The sequence below is a fragment of the Mandrillus leucophaeus genome, unplaced genomic scaffold, assembly GCF_000951045.1.
Source record: "Mandrillus leucophaeus isolate KB7577 unplaced genomic scaffold, Mleu.le_1.0 Scaffold579, whole genome shotgun sequence".
Classification (NCBI taxonomy): domain Eukaryota; kingdom Metazoa; phylum Chordata; class Mammalia; order Primates; family Cercopithecidae; genus Mandrillus; species Mandrillus leucophaeus.
In genome coordinates, this window is record NW_012106241.1 from 672698 (window position 1) to 690878 (window position 18181).

Sequence of the window (18181 nt, forward strand, 5' to 3'; positions counted from 1 at the left end):
GCAGCATCTGTCCAGGTCTCTTGGCTCACTCTGGAGATGTCAGCCACCAAGTAAAAGTCTGACTCTCCTGAGATGACCGTGTTGTGAGAATCCGCGGCCAATCAGACAGATGCCATGTGAGGAGAGAGAAAGGCCATAAGGAGCAATGCCGAGATATGCAAGTGAAGACACATATTTGCCAGTAGAACATCCAGCCCCAGCCACCCCAACGAGTCTCATGAAGATTAGGCACAAATGACTTGGTAGAGAACATCTCCAATACTTGATTTCCTCAAATTGTAACCAAAATAAAATAGTTGTTTTGAGCTGCTATGTTTTAGAGTAAATGGTTAAGCAGTATTAGGTAATGGAAACAACTAGAGATACTAAAACTCACAATATGATTATTGACTTTTTAAAATAACATATCAAATGATGTTGAAGATCCCTGTAAACATTGAACTTCATTTTGATAATCTAATGATGGATAAAATGTTAAATTACTTCAATATAGTATAATCACACACACATGCACACAAAGCAAGGTAAAAGAAGGAAGAAACAGCAGGTGTAAACGAAATATGAGGATGGAGGAAAATTCCAGTAGTCAGCACTGAGCTGTCAAATAGGACTCACCCTGATATGTGCAGTGCTTTATCTCAAAGGGTCATTTTTTAAAATCCTTCTCACCTCTGTGGGAATCCTATAGCCCAAGTGACCCATATTTAGTGGCCTACCCCACAGCTAGGTCAGTGAAAATCAATTTTCAGTTAAAAAATCAACCAACAAGGAAACTTAAAGGAAAAGAGGAAAATATTTGACAAGGGTTTTACTGAAACCTCTTCGCACTTTACACATTTTGGGCCTAGACATGGGATAAGCATTTGCTAGTTATCGTGGGAAAAGCTATTTTCTCTCCTCTCAGCAAGACCAAAATAATGAGGCCAGAATGCTTTGTTTAAAAATCTCTTTTTTCAAAGAAACTAATATTATAGTATAAACTAAGAAAGGTGCTGTGCTTTCAGAAAGCAGTTCTACCGAACTCATTGATTGTTTCCTGGACATAGATAATCCTGAGTAAGTATGCTCATTGATTTATGTCAGTTTTAAAAGCCCCAATTCTCCTGAATTATTTTAGTGCATGTTAAGCCAACCAATTCTAATTTGATTCCTTAATCTATGGACTGCATAAGAAATTTTCAGTCATTTCAATAGGATTTTTCAAATGAATTTTTCTGAAACACATTTTTAAATGTCCATATCTTCTCTAAATAGTTCACATTTCAAAATGATCTGTTTATGGGATCCATGGTGCTTTACGTGGCATTAAATATATGTGTACTTGGCTCATATACGAGATCTGTCAAAGACCTTTCGTGTCTCTGACAGCACTTAATGGTTTGATCTGGGCATTTGTTTCTATGTTGTCTTCAGTGGTAACACTCAATCAGCAAAGGTTCTAGTAGCCATTTAATTTTAGATAATACCAGGTGTAAATCATAATTGCGGCACATACTGGGAAATGTGATCTTCTTCTTTAAATTGGTATGATAACTTATTTTCCTTTTTTATAGTTTATCATAAATATTAGCAATTGATAGGTCTTGCTTTTCCATATGTTTACTACAGCCAAATATTGAAATACGATGACCCATAGAACATTTCTGGAGGTGATATTGCACATTAATTCAAATAGAATGACTTCTATAATTCTTCACTTCTACATCTCTCTATATGTTACATGTAAATGAATTAATCATGCTAAAAGATTTCAAATCCATAAGCTTAGGTTACTTGGGGGAAAAAAAGATGCCTTCTTTACCTATGTCAAACCCGAAGATAGTAGATAAAGAGAAGACAAAGTCTCAGGCTGATTTGTTCACCCCTGTATCCCCTGCATCCAACAGTATCTGGCACATGGTGGATGCTCACAAATAGTTGCTGAATTCGTTAAGAATTATGTAGGCATCTTAATTTTCCACAAGTGATTACTAGAAGACAGATTTAAATAATATCATTACCAGAATGCATCCTCCATTTCTCAGTGAACAGTCAGGTTTAAGTCCTGCTTTTCTCCCTGAAAGAATTTAAATCCTCAACTGCAGGAGACAATCTGGTCACAAATAAAGTATTTATAATTGACAACTATGCATGTATTTAACAAGATATTTTATATTACAATTATAGCACTACATGGTTGGGAAGATCTTTAAGGTCCACCTATTTCTTTTATTTGAAAGGTAAGAAAAAGAAGGCCCAAAAGATTTAGAGCCTCATAAACCAATAACGTCAGGACTGAGGCAGAGAACAAGTCCCCAATGTCCCTACACAGTGCTCTCATTATCTAGACTGCTAACCTCTGTTCTTCCATATACAGATATGCCCTCCACTCTCTTTATTGAGTCATTTCCTTGCTTTGTATTCAAAAGGATTGGGAGAGAGGGGAAAGCAAGGGTTGATCTTCATCGCATGTCAGTGTGGAACTCATTTTCTCTTCTAGTCTGTATACAACCTCTAGTATGCCTTCAGGTGTTGTTGGTAGGTTTCTGAAAGAAGAAAGAGAAGCTGCCTGAAATTAGATCTTTTTCTGAGAGAAAAATGCTGTCTTTATAAAAGTAAGAAACTAAGTTTATCAGGAGTAAAGAGGATGCTAAAAACCCATTTTTTTTTTTTTTTGGCAGATCACTAACTGAAAATATTTTAATCTTGCATATCTTCTTGCAGATGGATCTTTTCACACCAAGCGGTTCTCAATGGCATGACTGTTTCTTTCACCTGTTCTGAATTTTTTTCTTTTTTTAAAATTTATTTATTATTATTATTATACTTTAAGTTCTAGGGTACATGTGCATAATGTGCAGGTTTGTTACATATGTATACTTGTGCCATGGTGGTGTGCTGCACCCATCAACTCATCAGCACCCATCAACTCGTCATTTACATCAGGTATAACTCCCAATGCAATCCCTCCCCCGTCCCCCCTCCCCGTGATAGGCCCCAGTGTATGATGTTCCCCTTCCCGATCTCATTGTTCAGTTCCCACCTATGAGTGAGAACATGCAGTGTTTGGTTTTCTGTCCTTGTGATAGTTTGCTAAGAATGATGGTTTCCAGCTGCATCCATGTCCCTTTTGCAATCTACTCATCTGACAAAGGGCTAATATCCAGAACCTACAAAGAACTCAAACAAATTTACAAGAAAAAAACAAACAACCCCATCAAAAAGTGGGCAAAGGATATGAACAGACATTTCTCAAAAGAAAACATTCATACAGCCAACAGACACATGAAAAAATGCTCATCATCACTGGCCATCAGAGAAATGCAAATCAAAACCACAATGAGATACCATCTCACACCAGTTAGAATGGCGATCATTAAAAAGTCAGGAAACAACAGGTGCTGGAGAGGATGTGGAGAAATAGGAACACTTTTACACTGTTGGTGGGATTGTAAACTAGTTCAACCATTATGGAAAACAGTATGGCGATTCTTCAAGGATCTAGAACTAGATGTACCATGTGACCCAGCCATCCCATTACTGGGGATATACCCAAAGGATTATAAATCATGCTGCTATAAAGACACATGCACACGTATGTTTATTGCGGCACTATTCACAATAGCAAAGACTTGGAATCAACCCAAATGTCCATCAGTGACAGACTGGATTAAGAAAATGTGGCACATATACACCATGGAATACTATGCAGCCATAAAAACCCATTTTTTTAAAAAAATTTGTCTTTTCACTTGTAGCAGTATTCCAATGTTATGCTATTAGACTCCCTGTATTTTAGATAATTGTTTACAACCATATCAGACATTATTTACCATGAATAAACTGCCAGTAAAACACTAAATGTCACTGAAGGCTTTTGTTGATTTTCTCCCTTATCTATGTTCTCAACTTCATGTCCCGTTTTTTCTCTATTTCACTCTTAACAAGACTTCTTTTGTTTAAGCTGATTGCTAATGAATTCCATGGATGGTGATAATTGATAAGGACTTACCTTCCCACGTGTATTTCTACTTTAATTTGAAATTCTTGAGGGTCTAGAGCTGCTTTCAAACCAAATAAAAGCCTACTGATCACTTTTGTAACCATCACAACGTTGCCTCCCGGCACACCCAGCACCCAATCTTTTTTTTTTTTTTTTTTGAGACGGAGTCTCGCGCTGTGTCACCCAGGCTGGAGTGCAGTGGCACGATCTCAGCTCACTGCAAGCTCCGCCTCCCAGGTTCACGCCATTCTCCTGCCTCAGCCTCCGAGTAGCTGGGACTACAGGCGCCCACCACCTCGTCCGGCTAGTTTTTTGTATTTTTAGTAGAGACGGGGTTTCACCATGTTAGCCAGGATGGTCTCGATCTCCTGACCTCGTGATCCACCCGCCTCGGCCTCCCAAAGTGCTGGGATTACAGGCTTGAGCCACCGCGCCCGGCCCAATCTTTTTTACCCTACTCTGTTTTCTTTCTTCCAGGACATTTTTGAACCTACTATAAACATATTTTTATATCATGTTTATATTTTATTGTCTTTGTCTCCCTACTAGAATGTAAACTCGAGTGGAGAGGGATCTTTGTTTTGTTCATTGACAAATATCAAGTATCTAAAACAGTAGCTGCCATTGTAGTTATTCAATACATATTTGTTGAAAATGTAATAGAAATGTATCTCTGTAACTGTATCTATAAATACACATATGTACATGGTTGTGAATATCAGTGTTTTTCTTATAATGACAGGAATGGGAGTGTGCTTTATTCTATGTAGAGTTCCTCAATCATCAAATGTTTGAAGTTGGTAATTATATATTTGGCTTGAGTCTGCTCTTGCCAGGCTATATGGAGTCAGACTTGTCCAAGGTCGTGAAACCAGCTTATAGTGAAACAAAGGTTCATGTAATATTTTAAAATTTTATGCAGTTTTTTAAAATGTACTGAATGTTAAGGGCAAAATTATATTTGTAATATATATGTAAATTATAAACATGTATGCATTCTAAAAAATAAAAATAAACACCTAATTACTTGACACCAATTTAAGAAGTAGATCATTAGAAAAACATTTGAAATTCCATATGTTCTCCTCCAAAATTTCATCCTGTTTCCCAACTCTGTCCCAGAGGACATCATATGTAGACTTGCTATTCTTTCTTCTTTCTTGTTTTTCTTTCTTTTTCTTATGATGGGTTCTCACTGTTGTCCAGGCTGGAGATCAGTGGTGATGGTAGCTCACTGTGGCCTGGAACTCTAGGGCTCAAGGGATCCTCCCTGGTATTTGGGACTACAGGTGCACAGCACTGCACCTGGCTAATTTTTCAATTTTTTGTAGAGACAACATATGGCTATTTTCCCCAGGCTGGTCTGAAACTCATGGGCTCCAGTAATCCTCCCACCTCAGCCTCCTGAAGTGCTGGGATTATAGGCATGAGCCACCATGCCCACCTCCTAGACTTGCTATTCTTTTGATGTTTTTGCCACATGTATTTGTGTTCTTTATTAACCTTGCTTCATTTTATCTACTTTTGACCTTTATATGATAGAAATTGTAAAGTATATAGTCTTCGGGAATTTTTTTTTTCATTTTTCTCTCATATAGTTAAATTCATTATGATCATTCATTTTGCTGTACTGTACTATTCATTGATTAAATATAAAACAATTTATATATCCCATGTTCTATTGATGGCCTTTGCACTGTTTTAAGTTTTGGTTTGTTTTAAATACATTTTTATATGTTTCTGTTTTAGTGCCTATGTGTCATAGTTTCTCAAGTGTATTCAAGTTAGTGCTTTAATAAGAGATACTGCCAGGAGTAGAATTTTTGGTTATACATTGTATGTATTTTCACCTTTCACATATAATACTATATTGTTTTCCACAGTGATTGTACAAATATTCATCGTTAACACTAGTGCATAAACGTTCCAACTGATTCCATCTTCATTAATACTTAATGTTATAATATTTAAAATAAAATATTTTTCCTTTTAAGATATTGAGCCAGTTCTGAGAGATTAAAAAACAAACTAAAATACCAGCTTTTTGCTCCTAGAAAGGTAGTAAAAAGCCAATTAACAGAAAAATTGCTGTATTCCTAGTTATTTTATTCTCTTTGTAGCGATTATGAATGAGAGTTTATTCATGATTTGGCTCTCTGCTTGTCTGTTGTTGGTTTATAGGAATGTTTGTGATTTTTACACATTGATTTTGTATCCTGAAATGCAAATAAAAACCACAATGAGATACCATCTTACCCAAGTCAGAATGGCGATTATTAAAAAGTCAAGAAACAACAGATGCTGGCGAGGCTGCAGAGGGATAGGAACGCTTTTACACTGTTGGTGGGAATGTAAATTAGTTCAGCCATTGTGAATGACAGTGTGGCAATTTCTCAAGGACCTAGAAACAGAAATACCATTTGACCCAGCAATCTTATTACTGGGTATATACCCAAAAGAATGTAAATCATTTTATTATAAAGATACATCATGTGTATGTTAATTGCAGCACTATTCACAATAGCAAAGACATGGAATCAACCCAAATGCCCATCAATGATAGACTAAATAAAGAAAATGTGGCACATATACACCATGGAACACTATACAGCATAAAAAGAAATGAGATCATGTTGTTTGCAGGGACACGGATGGATCTGGAAGCTGTTATCCTCAGCAAACTAGCACAAGAACAGAAAACCAAACACTGCATGTTCTCACTCATAAGTGGGAGCTGAACAATGAGAACATATGGACACAAGGAGAGGAACAGCACACACTAGGGCCTGTTGGGAGTGGGAGGTGGGAGGAGCCAGAACATCAGGAAAAATAGGTAATGCATGCTGGGCTTAATACTCAGGTGACTGGTTGCAGCAAACCACCATGGCATATGTTTATGTATTTTATGAACCTGCATATTCTGCACCTGTACTCCAGGACTTAAAATAGAAAATAAAAATTTGAAAATTTTAAAAAAATCTTACTATCCAAAGTACGTAAGGAACTCAAACATCTCAATGGCAAGAAAACAAAAAATTCAATTTAAAAATGGGCAGAGAACCTGAATAAACATTACTGAAAAGAATGAGGTTTTGATTAATATACTATTTCTATTAGGGGGTGAAAGCAGACGAGTAAGAAATAGGTATCCTGCTGACGATTTGTACATCTTCTTTTAAGAAATGTTAATGCTTAAAAAATGCTCAGCATTGCTAGTCATCAAATAAAAATAAAAATCACAATGAAATATTACTTTACACTTGTTAGGATGGTTATTATCAAAGAGACAAAATATGACAAGTGTTAGCTAGGATTTGGAGGTAAGGGAACCCTTGTACACAGTCGATGGGAATGTAAACTGATGCAGCCATTATAGAAAACAGTATAAATATTACTCAAAAAATTAAAAATAGAACTACTATATAATCTATAAAATCTACTTCTGGCTATATATCTACAGGGAACAAAATCAGTATCTTAAAATGACATCTGCACTGCCATGTCCATTGCAGCATTATTTGCAATAGCCAAGATATGGAGTTAACTTAAGTGTCCATTGATGGATGAATGAATTAAGAAAATGTGTGTATATCTGTATGATGAAATATTATGTATCCTTTAAAAAGTAAGGTAATTCTGTCTTTTGGGACATCATGAATGAACTCGGAAGACATGCTAAGTAAAACAAGCCAGGCCCAGAAAGACAAATACTGCCTGATCTCAATTACATGTAGAATTTTAAAAAGTCAAACTCATAGAAGCAAACAGTAGGATGGTAGTTGTCAGGGATTGGGGAGTGAGATAAATGGAGAGACGCTGGTCAGTGTTACAAAGTATCATTTGTGCAGGATGAATAAATTCTGAATATCTAATGTACAGCATGGCAACTCTAGTTAATAATACATATTATATACCTGAAATTTTCTAGGAAAATAGAGCTTAAATGTTCTCACCACAAACCATAAGAAATGAGGGCTATGTTAATTAGGTTGATTATGATAATTATTTCACGAGGGGTGTGTGTGTGTATATATAAATATATAAATGCCATGTTATACCACTTAAATATATGCAATTTATTTGTCAATTATATCTCAAGAAGGCTGGAAGAACATGACCCCTCAAAAAAGAAACATTTTGTCAGTACATCACAGAGGAGCATGTCAAGATTTTCAACTTGAAGTTTTATCACAAATTGAAATCTTAGGAAAATTTTAAATAAAATTCAGTAGAAGCTAAGCAAATATTCAGTGTTCATTCTTCACTATATGTTATGTACTATATACTCTTTACTGTGTGCTTTATACAGCGTGGTATGTTCTATATTATACAGAATACACAGAGTTTATCAGAATGCTCCACTGGCACTTTAGCACACCCAGTATTAGACTGGTCTTCCCTGCATACATGGGTGAACTGATTTTCACATGAACAAGAGAAACCTTCCAGATTTGCAATTCCACGTTTTTTCCTTCTTAGTCATTTTCGAATGTGTACATATTAATTCATACTAATTTATTTTGAAATGACAAAAATATAAATTTGAGAATTTTTCTACATCTAAAAATGAAAAGAAACTAGGAAAAGCAGTGTGAAAGACAGAAAATATATTTATATGTTCATAAATATTTTATTATCTTCTATTTACATTTTTGAGGTACTTTTCAATTTGTAATTAGAAGAAGGCAAGAAGAAAGATAAGGTTTACGACTATTTGTATTTCATTTGAATTTGTGCATATTTGTTCATCCATGAAAAGGAGCACTTCACTTCTCTGATCTTAAGTTTTCCTTTCTGTATTTACTGGTTTTAAAAGGGTCTACGAACCTACTGTTAAAAACGCAGTAAAGAAAGGGGATATAGCTTTACAAGATTCTGCAAATTCTTAGAAACCAGCATGACAATTGCAGCTAAGTGTCGGATTATCATAATCAGTGCTATACTGTATGTAACTCATAAATTTCCCCATCTGGATACAAGTTCACATACTAAAGAATTGAAAACATTGTAAAAAACACCAAAGAATACTAACCACTGAGTAATAAGTAAGTAAATTTGTGAGGTTTCCCTATGCATATGCATGCATTTCTCAACTCACTTCAAATAGGTACTTTTATGTAATACTTATCAGAACTATATGATGTCTTGATTTTCTACTGGTTTTGAACAAGAAACAAAACGTACCTTTTGTATAAACTCATTTTGTTTTTAGATTCTAAGAAAGGCACTACGTTATGATATCTTCCCATACTACCAAGAGGTAGCACAACATCTTTAAAGCAGAATTTATGGCTGGATTTGAAACCTCTTCAGGTGCTTCAAAAAGATAACATGTTTGAACAGAAAAGAATTTCTAACATCTCCACTATACAGCAAGATAGCTAAGGAGATGGAGAGATATGTAGATAGAAAGATAGCTAGACAGATTAGATGGATGATAGGTAGGTAGATAGATAGATAGATAGATAGATAGATAGATAGATAGATAGATAGATAGATAGATAGATAATCGCATATGTGCATATATTACATGCGTGTTTGATATGCAGTGTATAACATCATTATTATAGTCATCACATCAGAAATAGAAACAATTCATTTCAACAATAATTGTAAGCCCGGAGATCTTTGATGAAACGCAAAACACAAATATAGAGAGATTCAGAGGGTTAGAATTTTTAACTTTGTAATTCATAGCAATTCCCAAACTTTTCTCAAACTGTAGAAAAATGACAAGTTTTTTGTTTCTTCTTTTTTTTTTTTTTTTCCCCCAACTATTTTAAGTTCTGGACTTAACCTCCCACTCATAAAATGTTATGAATCGAAATAGCAAATACATGGTTAAATATAGTGATCAATGGTTGGCTATATTTGATTATTTATTTTGGACAGGTGACATAGCCAGTAATGTATCAGAAGTTCATCAGAAGGAAAATAATTTTTAGCTCCCCTGGTTACATATAATTTCAGATACTTAGTCTAATGACTTTTTCCAAAATTAGAACAAGATAACTTTTATTCAATTCACACTTCTATGTTATTCTGAAGATAGCACATTTTCATATTGATATATTGTAAAAATCATTTACGGGCACAATCATGAAATAATCATTGGCTTTTATTCAACTAAAAATTTCCCTTTTAAAAATATTAATTATCCTATGAAAATCAATTGACATTTGACAGAGGCTTATTTACAAAAATTTAATTCAGTAGCAATATAATTTAGAGGCTGGCCATTGGGCATACCTGGTAATAAATCAAATCCATGTTTTATTGAAACTCAAACAAAAACATTACATTTGAATAACAATATTGTAATAACATGACAAAGACCTAGGTGTCCAATGTTAAAGCTACTATTCATTTTTACCTCAGAATCAATTAGAGAAGTAAAAGAAGAAAACATTTTGAGTTATGTGCAGATTTAGAACTAAAAAGAAATGTAGGTTATATTAGAGATATTTTTAAACTGGCTTTTTGGTATACATTTTTAGAGTAGGCCTAAAGTAGGCCAAATTTCTGCGGAGATGTAAAATATGTGTTCATTGAATCTTATACTAGTAGCTTCTTAATAGGAAAATTTCTTAATAACTCTGAAAGAAGTAATTTTATTTTGAAGAAGACCAACTTATATTAGATATTTTAAATCACAGTTATAAAAGTTAGAAATTCAAATCACAACAGCAAATCAAAGTGTTGCACATTTCTTTATTCTTTTTATTTTTTCTTTTTTGGGTGGGTCCAGGTTTTTCTTCCATAGAATTTTGAGGAAAAGGTGGTGTTTTGTTGCATGAGTAAGTTCCTTAGTGGTGATTTGTGAGATTTTGGTGCACCCATCACCCCAGCAGTATATACTGAACCCAATGTGTTGTCTTTTATGGCTCACCCCCTTCCCACCCTTTGCCCCAAGTACCAAAAGTCCCTTGCATCAATCTTATGCCTTTGCTTCCTCATACCTTAGCTCCCACTTATGAGTGGGAACATGTGATGTTTGGTTTTCCATTCCTGAGTTAACTTCACTTAAAATAATGGTCTCCAATTCCAATGGGATTGTTGCAACTGCCATTATTTCATTCCTTTTTTATGCTAAATAGTATTCTCATGGTATATATATATGCCACAATTTCTTTATCCATTCCTTGATTGATGAGCATTTGGGCTGGTTCCATGTTTTTGCAAGTGTGAATTGTGCTGCTATAAACATGCGTGTGCAAGTATCTTTTTCGTGTAATGGCCTCTTTTCCTCTGAGTAGATATCCAATAGTGAGATTGCTGGATGAAATGGTAGTTCTACTTTTAGTTCCTTAAGGAATCTCCACACTGTTTTTCACAGTGGTTGTATTAATTTACATTCCCACCAGCAGCATAGAAGTGTTCCCTTTTCACCACATCCACACCAACCTCTATTTTTTTTTAATTACAGTCATTCTTGCAGGAGTAAGGTGGTATCACATTGTGGTTTTGATTTGTATTTCCCTGATTATTAGTGATGTTGAGTATTTTTTCATATGTTTGTTGGTCATTTGTGTATCTTCTTGTGAGAATTGTCTATTCATGTCCTTAGCCCATTTTTTGATGGGGTTGTTTGTTTCTTTCTTGCTAATGTGGTTTGAGTTCCTTATAGATTCTGGATATTAGTCTTTTGTCAGATGTATAGATTGTGAAGATTTTCTCCCACTCTGTGGGTTGCCTATTTACTCTGCTGATTGTTTCATTTGCCGTGCAGAAATTTTGCTGAATTCATTTATCAGTTCTAGGAGCTTTTTGAAGGAGTCTTTAGGGTTTTCTAGGTATACGATCATATCAGCGAACAGCAAGAGTTTGAATTCCTCTTTACCAAATTGGATGTTCTTTCTTTCTTTCTTTTGTCTGATTGCTCTGGCTAGGACTTCCAGTACTACACTGAATAAAAGTGGTGAGGGGCCAGGCACAGTGGCTTATGCCTGTAATTGCAGCATTTTGGGAGACTGAGGTGGTGGATCACTTGAGGTCAGGAGTTCGAAGCCAGTCTGGCCAACATAGTGAAACCCCATCTCTACTAAAATTACAAAAATTAACTGGGCATGGTGATGGGCACCTGTAATCCCAGGTATTCAGGAGCCTGAGGCAGGAGAATCACGTGAATCTGGGAGGCAGATTGCAGTAAGCTGAGATCGCCCCACTGCATTCCAGACTGGGCAACAGAGTGAGACTCCATCTCAAAAAAAGAAAAAAAAAAAGTGGTGACAGTGGCTATCCTTTTCTTGTTCCAGTTCTCAGAAGAAATGCTTTTAACTTTTCCCCACTCAGTATTATGTTGTCTGTGGGTTTGTTGTAGATGTTTTTATTACAATAAGCTATGTCCCTTCTATGAACATTCTGCTGAGAGTTTTAATCATAAAGAGATCCTTGATTTTGTCAAATGCTTTTTCTGCATCTATTGAGATGATCATATGATTTTTGTTTTTAATTCTGTTTATCTGGTGTATCACATTTATTGACTTACATCTGTTAAACCATCCCTGCATTCCTGGTATGAAACGCACTTGATCTTGGTGGATTATCTGTTTGATATGCTGTTGGATTTGTTTAGCTAGTATTTTGTTTAGGATTTTTGCATCTATATTAATCAGGAATATTGGTTTATAGATCCTTTTTTTGTTATGGTATTAGGGTGATGTTGGCTTTATAGAATGATTCTCTCTTTGTCTATCTTGTGAAATAGTGTCAATAGGATTGGTACCAATTCTTCCTTGAATGTCTGATGGTGTTTAGCTGTGAATCCACCTTGTCCTGGCCTTTTTTTTTTTCTTGGCAGTTTCTTAAATATTCATTTCAATCTCACTGGTTGTTATTGGTCTGTTCAGGGTTTTTAATTCTTCCTAATGTAATCTAGGAGAGTTACATATTTCCAGAAATTTATCCATCTCCTCTACGTTTTCTAGTTTATGCACGTACAAGTGTTCATAGGACCTTTGAGTGATCTTTTGTATTTCTGTGGTGTCAGTTGTAAAATCTCCTGTTTTGTTTCTAATTGAGCTAATTTGGATCTTCTCTCTTCTTTTCTTCATTGATCTCACCAATATTCTATCAATTTTGTTTACCTTTTCAAATAACTAGTTTTTTGATTTTTTTTTTTTTTTGGTATCTTTTTGGTTTCAGTTTCATTTATTTCTGCTCTAATCTTGGTTATTTATTTTCTTCTGCTGGAATTAGATTTGCTTTGCTCTTATTTCTCTAGTTCCTTGAGATGTGACCTTAGATTGTCTGTTTGTGCTCTTTCAGACTTTTTGATGTAGGCATCTAAGGCTATGAACTTTCCTCTTAGCACAGAGGTTTCGATGGGTTGTGTCCCTACTATTGTTCAATTAAAAGAATGTTTAAATCTCCATCTTGATTTCATTGTTGGCCCAATGATCATTCAGAAGCAAGTTATTTAATTTCCATGTATTTTCATGGTTTTGTAGGTTCCTTTTGGAGTTAATTTTCAATTTTATTCCACTGTGGTCAGAGTACATGATATAATTTCAATTTTCTTAAATTTATTGAGACTTGTTTTATGGCCTATCATATAGTTTATGTTGGAGATAGTTCTATGCACTGATGAATAGAATGTATATTCTGTTTTGTTGGATAGATGCTCTGTAAATATCTGTTAAGTTCATTTGATCTAGGGTATAGTTTAAATCCATTGTTCTTCATTGACTTTCTGTCTTGATGACCTGTCTAGTGCTGTCAGTGGAGTGTTGAGGGCCTCTATTATTATTGTGTAGCTATCAGTTTTATTTCATATGTCTAGTAGTAATTGTTTCACAAATTTGGTGCATATGTATTTAGAATTGTAATACTTTACTGTTGGACAGGTCTTTTATTATTATATAATGTCCCTCTTTGTCTTTTCTAACTGCTGTTGCCTTAAAATTTGTTTTATCTGATGTAAGAATAGCTACTCCTGCTTGCATTTGGTGTCCATTTACATAGAATGCATTTTTCTACCCCTTTAAGTTTATGTGAGTCCTTATGTGATATGTTATTCAATTGAAGGCAGCAGATACTTAGTTGGTAAATTCTTATCCATTCTGCCATTCTGTAGTTTTTAGGTGGAGCATTCAGGCCATTTACATTCAGCGTTAGTATTGAGACTGGGGTACAATTCTATTATTCTATATTCATTGTGATATGTGTTGTCTGAATACCTTGTGGTTTTTTGTATATTATGTTGTTGTTTTATAGGTCCTATGAGATTTATGTGTTAAGGAAGTTCTGTTTTGATGTATTTCAAGGATTTGTTTCAAGATTTAGAGCCCTTAAATCAGCAGTTTTAACAGTTCTTGTAGTGCTGGCTTGGTAGTGGTATATTCTCTCAGCATTTGTTTGTCTGAGAAAGACTATTATTTCTTCGTTTATGAAGCTAAGTTTTACTGAATACAAAATTCTTGGATGATAATTGTTCTGTTTAAGGAGGCTGAAGATAGGGCCCAATTCCTTCTAGCTTGTAGGGTTTCTGCTGAGAAATTTGCTGTTTATCTGACAGGTTTTCCTTTATAGGTTACCTTGTGCTTTTGCCTCATAGCTCTTAATATTCTATCTTTCATCTTGACTTTAGATAACCTGATGACTATGTGCCTAGGCAATGATCTTTTTGGGATGAGTTTCTCAGGTTTCTTTGAGTTTCTTGTATTTGGGTGTCTAGAACTCAAGCAAGGCCAGGGGACATTTTCCTTGATTATTCCCCCAAATATGTTTTCCAAACTTTTATATTTCTCTTCTTACTCAGGAACACCAATTATTCTTAGGTTTGGTCACTTAACATAATCACAAACTTCTTGGAGGCTTTGTTCATTTTTTAAAAAATTCTTTTTTTCTTCGTCTTTGCTGGATTGGGTTAATTTGAAAACCTTGTCTTCACACTCTGAAGTTCTGTATTCTGCTTGTTTGATTCTATTGCTGAGATTTTCCAGTGCATTTTGCATTTCTCTACATGTGTCCCTGATTTCCAGAAGTTATGACTGTTTTTTATTTATGCTATCTATTTCACTGAAGATTTCTCCCCCTTCATATGTTACATCAGTTTTTTACTTCATTAACTTGGACCTCACCTTTCTGTGGTACCTCCTTGATTAGTTTAATAATCAACCTTCTGAATTCTTTTTCTGACAAATCAGGGATTTCTTCTTGGTTTAGATCTGCTGCTTATGAGCTAGTGCGATTTTTCAAGGATGTTAAATAACCTTGTTTTGTCATATTACCAGAATTGTTTTTCTGGTTCCTTCTCATTTGGGTAGGCTATGACAGAGGGAAGTTCTGGGGCTCAATAGCTGCTGTTCAGATTATATTGTCCCACATGGTGCTTGCTTGATGCAGTACTCTCCTTCTTTTCCTAGGGATGTGGCTTACTGAGAGCCAAACCGCGGTGATTATTATTTCTCCTCTGGATCTAGCCACCCAGCAGGGCTACGGGGTTCTGGTCTCATACTAGGGGGCAGCAGGGGGCGGTGGTAGGAGGGTGTCTGCACAGAGTCCTGTGATGTGAACTGTCTTCAGGTCTCTCAGCCATGGATACCAGCACCTGCTCTGGTGAAGGTGGCAGGGGAGTGAAATGGACTCTGTAAGGATCTTTAGTTGTATTATTATTTATTGTACTAGTTTTGTGCAGGTTGGCCTCCTGCCAGGAGGTGGCACTTTCAAGAGAGCATCAGCTATGGTATTTTAGGGAGGATCAGGTGGTATGTGGGGCCCTAGAACTCCCAAGAGAATATAACCTTTGTCTTCACCTACCAGAGTGAGTAGAGAAAGAAAATTAGGTAGGGGCAGGGTGAGGTGTGTCTGATCTCAGATTCTCCTTGGGTGGGGCTTTGTGTGGCCTCTGTAGGGGATGAGGATATGGTTCCCAGGTCAATAGAGTTATATTCACAGGAGAATTACGGCTGCCTCTGCTGTATCATGCAGGTTGCCAGGAAAGCCGGCAGTTACAGGCCTCACCCAGCTCCCATGCAACCCAAAAGGCTGGTGTCACTCCCTTTGTGCCCCCACCAACAGCACTAAGTTTGTTTCCAGGCAGTTGGCAAGCAGGGCTGAGAACTTGCCCCAGGCTACCAGCCTCCTGGCTGAGAAAGTAAGCAGGACTTTCAAGTTTTGCACCTGCCCACCTGCCCATGTCTGCACTCTGGATTCAACCCTCCTCTGAGTTCTGTCCAAGAAACTTCTCATTTTATTGGAATTGTTACAAAGTTCAGCTGAAGGTTTCCTACTCCCTATGGTATTTTCCCAGTTCCTCTGGAAGCCCTCCCCAAGGACCCCTGTGAGACAGTCAGGAATGGTTTCCCTGGGAACCAAGTGAGCCCACAGGGCTCTTCCTGCTGCTTCCTCTACTCCTGTATTTCACTCACCTCTCTAAATTATCTCAGCTCCAGGTAAGGTCAAGTCCTTCTCCCATGATCTGGACCTTGAAGTTTCCCCAGTGAGGGTAAGTGTTCAGGGGCAGACAATCCCCCTGTCTTAGTTTCACCTTTTGGGCACTCACAGAATTTGAGCTGTCTCCAGGTCCTGCAGGAGCTATCCACCTTCTTCAAAGGGTCTGTGGATTCTCTTGACTTTCCTGGTATGTTCCTGCAGTAGTTCTTGGAGCAAAAGTTCAGAATGTGAGTCTCCACACATTGCTCTGTCCATCAATTTAGTCCTGCCTCCTATCTGCCATTTTCTTCAATCCTCACATTTCCCTTTATTCTGATGGCCAACTAGAGAAAGCCACTGACAGTGGGCAACTAGAGAAAGCATAAAGATTATTACACTAAATTTTTTATTTAAAAAATTCTACTGCATTAAAAATCCTGCTTTGAATGAACTAATGAGATCAAAGGAACAATAAAGAAAATAAAAATAAATGCACAGGACTTGGGTTCTGGTCTGAATTTTCCCACTGACCAGTTGTAGAATTTTGGAAAGGTCATTCCAAGTATTATACTTCTTCCCTTAAATGAAAGAGTGAGGATCTAAGGACCTTTCAAGCTCTAAAATTTTATGAATTTATATTTTTAAAAGCAGCAAGTATATATAAATTGGGGCTGTCTCTTGATCTGAATTTTTCCTACTCACCTATCATGCAAAGGTGTGGTTAACAACAATAAAAACAAGGGCACTTTGAAATTTAATATCATGCTGCCCTTCACATGTAAATACCCTCAGTCTTACTCATAGGAGTACATATGTCTAGCTTTTATACAGTGAAAGTTTTTGCTTATTTTCCTACCTCTTCTTTTCTCTTCATTTGTCAATCTGAGAGAGAAATTCAGGTGTGACAGAACACAGGACATTACTTGAATTACAAGAGCAAACCTCTATGACTTTGACTTTATTGGTAAATGAGCTTGCCTCTATGCTTCCCTCAGGACAAGTGGAATGCATATCTATATTCAAAAGCCGACCAGATATTATTTATTTATTTATTTACTTTCTTGTTTATTTTTGCATTTGGGAGTATTTATCTTATGTCTGTTTTCTTTTTTTTTTAATTATACTTTAAGTTTTAGGGTACATGTGCACAACGTGCAGGTTTGTTGCATATGTATACGTGTGCCATGTTGGTGTGCTGCACCCATTAACTCATCATTTACATTAGGTATACCTCCTAACGCTATCTGTCCCCGCTCCCCGCATCCCACGACAGGCCCTGGTGTGTGATGTTCCCCACCTTGTGTCCAAGTGTTCTCATTGTTCAATTTCCACCTATGAGTGACAACTTGCAGTGTTTCGTTTTCTGTCCTTGTGATAGTTTACTCAGAATGATTGTTCTCAGCTTCCTCCATGTCCCTACAAAGGACATGAACTCATCCTTTTTTATGACTGCATAGTATTCCATGGTGTATATGTGCCACATTTTCTTAATCCAGTCTATCACTGATGGACATTTTGGTTGGTCCCAAGTCTTTGCTATTGTGAATGGTGCTGCAATAAACATATATGTGCATGTGTCTTTATAGCAGCATGATTTATAATCCTTTGGGTATATACCCAGTAATGTGATGGCTGGGTCAAATGGTATTTCTAGTTCTAGATCCTTGAGGAATTGCCGCACTGTCTTCCACAATGGTTGAACTAGTTTACAGTCCCCCCAACAGTATTAAGTGACAAGTAGATGCATGCATGTAGATAGTGGTTAAACATGCTGATAAAAATCTGGAGAGCAAATTTTAGGAATCTCTGTAATTAGCAACCAAC